Source organism: Triticum dicoccoides, chromosome 3B (assembly GCF_002162155.2).
Source record: "Triticum dicoccoides isolate Atlit2015 ecotype Zavitan chromosome 3B, WEW_v2.0, whole genome shotgun sequence".
Taxonomy (NCBI): Eukaryota; Viridiplantae; Streptophyta; class Magnoliopsida; order Poales; family Poaceae; genus Triticum; species Triticum dicoccoides.
In genome coordinates, this window is record NC_041385.1 from 13,427,726 (window position 1) to 13,435,570 (window position 7,845).

Genomic DNA, 7,845 nt, shown 5'->3' on the forward strand with positions numbered 1-7,845 from the left:
GCCGCGGCCCCCTCGGCCGGCCCCGCTGCGACTCCCGCGGCCGCCCCTGACGCGGCTCCCGCCGTGGCCCCCGCCACCGCGGCTGCACCCCTCACCGGTGTGGCCACTCGGGCTCGGACTAGGACGCTGTGTCCCAGCACGCGCTACCCGTTGGACGAGTATGTGTGCGCGGCTTCTACCTCGACACCATCCCCGCTTCCCACCTCTGCTCGCGCAGCCCTTCGGGATCCGAACTGGCTAGCTGCAATGCGTGAGGAGTTTGACGCCCTACAACGCAACCGTACGTGGCAGCTTGTCCCGCTGCCACCACGTGCCAATGTCATCACTGGCAAGTGGGTTTTCCGCCACAAGACTCGCCCCGACGGTTCTCTCGAGCGCTACAAGGCGTGTTGGGTGGTGCGCGGCTTTCGCCAGCGCGCCGGCGTGGACTTCACCGACACCTTCGCCCCGGTTGTCAAACCGGGCACGATTCACGCTGTTCTCAAGCTTGTTGTTTCTCGAGCTTGGCCTGTCCACCAGCTCGATGTGTCTAATGCTTTTTTGCATGGCCATCTCGACGAGCAGGTGTTCTGTCAGCAGCCGACTGGTTTCGTCGACGCCGCCTATCCGGACCACGTGTGCTTGCTCTCCCGTTCCCTATACGGGTTGAAGCAGGCGCCTCGGGCCTGGTACTAGCGGATCGCGGTCTTCCTCCAGCAGCAGGGGTTCCGGTCCACACGGTCCGATGCCTCCCTGTTTGTCTACCACCAGGGCCCCATCACCGCGTACCTCCTACTGTACGTCGACGACATCATCCTGACTGCGTCCTCGCCAGTGCTTCTTCAGCAGATCACAGCTCGCCTCGGCACTGAGTTCGCCCTCAAGGACTTGGGGGCTCTCCACTACTTCCTCGGCATCGAGGTCAAGCGCCGGGCTACTGGCTTCTTCCTGCACCAGCAGAAGTACTCCTATGAGCTTCTGGAGCGAGAGGGCATGCTTAACTGCAAGCCTGCTTCCACGTCTGTTGATACGAAGGCTAAGGTGTCTGCCGTCGAGGGCTCTCCGGCGTCTCACGCTCCCTTCTACCGCTCCATCGTCGGTGCGCTTCAGTACCTCACACTGACGCGTCTGGACATTCAATATGCTGTCCAGCAGATGTGCCTTCACATGCGCGCTCCGCGTGACACTCATTGGGCTCTCATGAAACGTATACTTCGGTACATACATGGCACCACAGCCATGGGTCTTACCCTGACGGCCTAGCCAGACAGAAGCCTTGTCGCCTACTCCGACGCCGACTGGGCTGGGTGTCCCGACACTCGACTCTCCACTTCTGGCTACTGTGTCTACCTTGGGCCCTCTCTAATCTCGTGGTCGTCTAAACGACGAGCGCCGAGGCCGAGTATCGGGCTGTGGCCAACGCCATCACGGAGTGTTCATGGCTACGACAACTACTTCAGGAGTTGCTCTGTGAGGTCACCAAGGCGACACTCGTCTTCTGCGATAACGTCTCCACGGTGTACCTTGCTGCCAACCCTGTCCATCACCGACGGACGAAGCACATCGAGCTCGACATCCACTTCGTCCGGGAGCAGGTCGCACTTGGTCATGTTCGTGTTCTACATGTGCCCACCGGTCAGCAGTTCACCGATGTGATGACGAAGGGACTACCCACCTCGACTTTCGAGGGCTTTCGGTCCAGTCTTTGCGTCTCCAGCGACGCTTTGACTGCGGCGGGGGGGGGGGTGTTGAATATGTGTACATGTACATAGGTCTGGGTCCTGTATGCAGTACCTGTAGTATATGTTTCCCTCTGTATGTACGTGTATCTTAGGAGACAAGATACCGGTCGCACCCCTTGTACCTATATATATGTGCCTAGTGCACGATCAATTATTATCGATGCACCAAATCATTCTCTATACTCACCATGTAAATAATATGTTTATAAATGAAAAGGAACATTTTTTTTGAAATAAAAAAACATCTTATGATCTCGTGTACACTAGTGCAGAACCGGCCTTTAGTGCCGGTTCGTAACGACGTTTAGTGCCGGTTCGCCAACCGGCACTAAAGAGTGGGGACTAAAGCCCCCCTCTTTAGTACCGGTTCGTCACGAACCGGCGCTAAAGTGACACCACGTGGCACGAGCCAGGCCCGTGTGCACGTAGGGCTTTAGTACCGTTAGTAACACCAACCGGTACTAAATGTTTGGGGGGAGGGGGGTGGCTTCATTTTCCATTCAATTTTTTTTGTTTGCTGGTATTTCACGATACTAGAAATTGTACACGTTATGCATATATATAAATAGATTCTCTCGTACGTAGAACCGCATATATATACATACATATATATATATATATATATATATATATATATATATATATATATATATATATCATCGAATGTCTCACAACCAACACCATTAATTATTCACACATACACATGTATATACATATACAATTTCTCCTACATATGTTGCCTTTGGTGCCTCTGGAGCACGATGACAAGTGGTTCATGGGGGTGGTAGCGGGTAATAGTATTCTCCTTTGGGATCTATGACCTGGTCGAGCAAAAATCCGGCTATTTCCTCTTGAAGTGCTAGTATGCGGTCCGATGGTAGGAGCTTATCCCTCACCTCTCTGAACTGTTAAGAAGGAGATCAATATGCATGTGTGTTAGTTGTGTGACTAGATATCGATAATGTTGTGAATAGTATTTTGACAAATGTACCCAGTCCTGTCTATCAGATCTACTCTTTTCGCATGTCATCATGCGAATGTTCTCGCAAACGTAGAATGCACACAGATTATTCCCTGGCGCCTGCTTCAGGGCCTTTACGAGAATGGAATTGAATCAGATAATGATTAATCAAGCATGATAATTAATTAATGATATTGAAACAAGAATTAAAGAGATGGTAGCTAGCTAGTACTACTTAATTACTTACCTTTGGTCGATGCCAAAACAACTTTTTTGCCCACTTGCCTGGAGTCACCTTGATGAACTTTGCCCACGCCCTGCCCGTCGGCAAAGAAAATTAATAAAGGGGTTATTAAATAGTTCATATCAGGAAATGACGAACTAATAATTAATAGGCCGAGATATAGTTAATAATGACTGAAATTACCTGTTGACTATCCCCTTCATGATGGTGAAGTCTTTATCTTCTTTAGTTAGTGAGTCCAGTAATTCAACTTTTCCTTCATCAACTTTAATGTCTAACATCCTTCATCAACTTTAATGTCTAACAAGACCCAGTGCCAACTGCATACACACACGTTTGCATGTCTTAATTAAGCGAGCATGTGCATAAAATTAATCAACTACCGTAAACCGTATACACTTAATTATTAACATCTAGCTAACTAGTAAGCAAAAACAGAATTTCTAGTACAAGACAGTGTGACTCACGGAAAGTTGTAAGGAAGTAGTATGTCTTCATTGCTATTGAGGCGCTTCAAGAACTGTAGCATGCTTTCCTCTACATCAGCTTGACAACATTCAATCTTCCATATGTCCTTATTAATAGTATTTGGGTCAATGAACCCAACGCCATAGCGTCCAGCTTTTTTCATTTCATACATCTTCATCCTGCATATAATACCATAGAAAAAAATATAGTGATGATAATTACATGTAATGATTGATCAAAATTATCACTACATAACTAGCTTGAGACTTAAGTTACAGAAAGAAATCACTTACAGACAATAGCAACTGACGATAGACTTGTTGAGTGCATCTTGATTGAATAACTGAAATAGTTCTGGATACTCAATGGTCAGAGCTTTCTCATGGTAATAATGCTCATGCTTGACATTCACCATGAGGGACTCTCGATTGGAAATGTTGGTAATGTTCATGTACCATTGATGCAATTGATACATTCTCGTTGGGAGGTTCTTGACCTTGTCTGGATGGACCAAAGGTTGGCCCTGGACATATTTCCATGCTATTTCCGATTCTCTAAGCGTAGGCATAGGCTCGATTTCGAGGAGTTGTCCAACAGAGATATTGAGCATTTGAGCCTACATTATATGATCCTCCGTTATTACCACATCGCCATGCTGGGGAACGCTAACGGTTTGCCCACAATAATATTTGGCGCGCGTACTACTCCTCTCATGTGTTGTTGGCACAACAAGCGGGGGGATCGCTTGCGCCGCCTGTTCTCCCAACTGGGGAACGGTTTTCCTGCATTTTTTGCCAGCTGCTTGTTGGCTCGAGCTCGAGCTCGCTTCCTTCTTTAGCCGTTCTCGATGTAGTTTCCTGATTTGGCGCTCATAGTCCGAGTCAACAGGCTTGGGAGCTGGTTCTCTAGCCATACGAATGAAATGGTCAATTACTTTCTCAGGCACTTTCTCCTTTAGCGACGGTGCCGGTTTCGGTCCAAAATGGGCGTCCACTTGGGCTTGCTCTATGGCTGCGTTTTGCTCCTTAGTCGTGTCGTAAGGCCTCTGAGGAAGAGGAGCGAGGCTTGGACCATATTTATATCGCTTGTCTCCGCCTGTACTTCCTGAACTACCTCGACTTGTACCGCTATGCACCAAAGCTACGGCATGTCTCTTCTGCGATTGCTGAGACGGCGGAGACGGTTGACGTGGAGTTGGACCAGGAGAAGTGGCCTGACGATGTGTGGCCTGACACGGTGCCGGACTTGAAACTGGAGAAGTGGCATGACACTGTGCCGGACTTGAAACCGGAGGAGTCAGCTCACGCGTTCGGGGACTTGGGGGAGGTGGCGGACTTCGAGGAGGAGTCGTCTCACGCGTTCGTGGACTTGGAGGAGCGGGAGTCTGCTGACTCGATGGCGGACTTCGAGGAGGAGTCGGCAGACGATGCGGTGTCGGTGGACTTTGAAAGATGATGCAATCATTTCTCCATAGGATGATACAATGTATGGCCTCTCCCAGTGTGCGCTCGTCTTCACCTCCAGGAATGTCAAGCGTTAGCCCCGGATATGGGTCCACCACTTCATCAACCATGACACGAGCATAGCACTCTTGAATCAGGATGCAATGGTAGGTTGCTTCGGGGGTAACTGGAAAAGCAACGCCATCCGCCACCTTCATGGATATGTTCTTCATTTTGGAGTGTAGCTCACAGTTAGTGTTCTCTATGATGTCATCCACAGGGTATGTATCCAGTAGTGTGCCGCCCGGGGCAGAACCAACGCTGCTTCTCGGCATGGATGGGACGGTGCTATCCAATGCTGGACGATCATCCGCTTGCTTCTGCCGCTGCTGAGACCCCCTTTCCTGGCTAAGTGAGTCGATCTGCTGCTGCTGCTGCTGCTGGAATTTGAGTGCCAGGTCCGCGTGCCTTGCTTCTAGGCCTTGAAGGCGTTCTGCGTCCTACTTCCTCTGCTCCTCCTCCAACTTTCTCTTCTTCTCCTCCTCCATCTTATTTCTTGCACGGGACATGTAGTCGTCATTCTAGTCCGAAAAGCCCTCATACCAAGGAATAACGCCCATGCCTCGTGTTCTTCCCGGATGTTCAGGATTTCCCAGGGCGCACGTAAGCTCGTCGTTCTCTCTGTTCGGCGTGAACACCCCCGCTCGAGCTTCTTCTATTGCATCAAGTATCTTTTGTTCGACTCCTTTTAGACTTGCCTTCTTCGAAACCAGGCCTGTCTTTGGGTCCAACGCCCCCCATGCGTATAGAACCAAGTTCTGCACCTGGGGAGCCAGCTCCTAGTAATCGGAGTGACCCGTGCACCCTCCATCTCTTGCTCAGACTTATCCCACTTAGGCAATCCCACCGCGTAGCCACCTGGACCCAGCCTATGGAACTGCGTCTTTCTTGCTGCATTTGCCTTGTTTTTCATCGACCGTTCCTTAGATAATTCTGAATCCTTGAAGGTCACGAAATCGTCCCAGTGTTCTCTTTGCTTCTCAGTGTTCCCTTGAAATCTGGAGTCTTCCTTTCATTAGCGAGGTAGTTGGCCCATACAGTTTTCTTGTGGGTGTTGAATGCAATTGTCATCTTCTTAAGAGCAGCGGCCTTGACTTTCTCCACATCTGCTTTAGTGAAATGATCTGGTAAGGTGAAATGTTCCATCAGAGATTTCACCAGGTCTTTTTTGGCTCTGTCGTTGACCCAAGTAACACCTGGACGTTTAGTCTTTGGCTCTTTCCATTCTTGAATTGAGATCGGGAGTTTGTCCTTCACAAGAACTCCGCACTGACGAGTCCACTTGTCTGCAATGTTCTTAGGCGTGAGGGGTTCGCCACTAAGTTTGGTGGATTCGATGTGGTACTTTACACCATCCTTCAACAATCTGCCCGGGCCTCACTTTGTCTTGCTATCTGTAGAAGCAGATTTGCTCGATCCAGAGGGCTGAAAGAAGAAAGATCGATTCGTTAATATACCTTCAATAAAAAAACATGTGATGATCACCAGGATGCATGCTTATATAAATATACCTCGTCGGTAGTCTTTGTTATTTGAAGATCAACATTGTCTGTGTCATCACAAACATTGTCTGTGTCATCATAATCATAGTTCATGACTTCATCAGCTCGGTCGTCGAGATCGAATATCTTTTCATCACCCTCTCCGGTATTGTTCAGATATTGGGAGTCGTCATCTTCATTCAGATCATCTAGCCTGTGAGGGCTGCGTACGATGTCGAACAATTCCTCTTCTCTCTCTCTCTGCCGGTATTATCCGCCATAGCCTTTACTTTACTAATTAATACAGAAGAAATATAAAACAATTTAGTATTCACATTACAATGCATGGATGCAATTAATCAATAAGGAAAAACTGAATCTCGAATACATCGTCTCGAATATATAATCTCGAATACATCATCGTCTTAATATATATAATCTCGAATACATCGTCTCGAATATTATATATCGAATACATCACTGGCTAGGTACCTAATAAAGATCGAGTACTACAGAAGAATCTAGGGCGCCACTCCCGGTTCCTGGGGCGCGGGCGGTGCACAACCAAAGAGAAGGAACCATCACAGGTTCATATCTCCGGTCATCTGCCCAAAGAACCCGCCAAATAGTGGAGAACCTGACGTCGTCCATAGCAGCCATGTAGCGATGGACGTGCTCATCTTTCTCCCTAACACGTCGACGCACCACCTCCGGTGGGGCCGGCTGCCTCTGCACCGAATGTGGCCCACGCGAACGCCACCAAAGAAGATCAGGGTCGACAACGGGACCCGAGGTCGGGTTCCTCACCAAGCGGCGCGCCCCTCGAGGTAGCACCTCCCAGTGCCAGCCCGGCGAAGCCCAGTCCCGGACATGGGTCCCCTGAAGCAGGACGTCGTCGCGAACGGGTCGACGGCGAGGATGCGGGCCGGGCATATAGTCGAGAACAAATACTATATGCCCGCAAAAAGTAACATTTTTTAAACGATTGGATTGTGATAACTAAAATTCTATATATATGCAAATTCTAACAATTTGACATTAATCTAATTCATCTAACTAAAACTAATTCTAAAATTTCCTGATTATATAACTAACATTTCCATAACAATTCTAATATTTATATAACTAAAAAACAGAAAAATTGCTAACATTTCTATAAATATTTCTATAACTAAAAAACAGAAAACATTTATAACATTTCTATATAACTAACATTTTTAATATTTATATAACTAAAAAACAGAATAATTTCTAACATTTCTATAACTAGAAAACAGAAAAATTTATAACAAACAAACTAATGTGTGTGTGTAGTGTGTGTGTGTGTGTGTGTAGTGTGTGTGTCTGCGCGTGTGTGTGTGTAGTGTGTGTGTGTGTGGACATGGCGGCCGGGGCGAGCTCACCGGCGAGGCGACGACGGGGCGGCGACGATGGGGCGATGGGACGGGGCGGCGACGACGGGGCGACG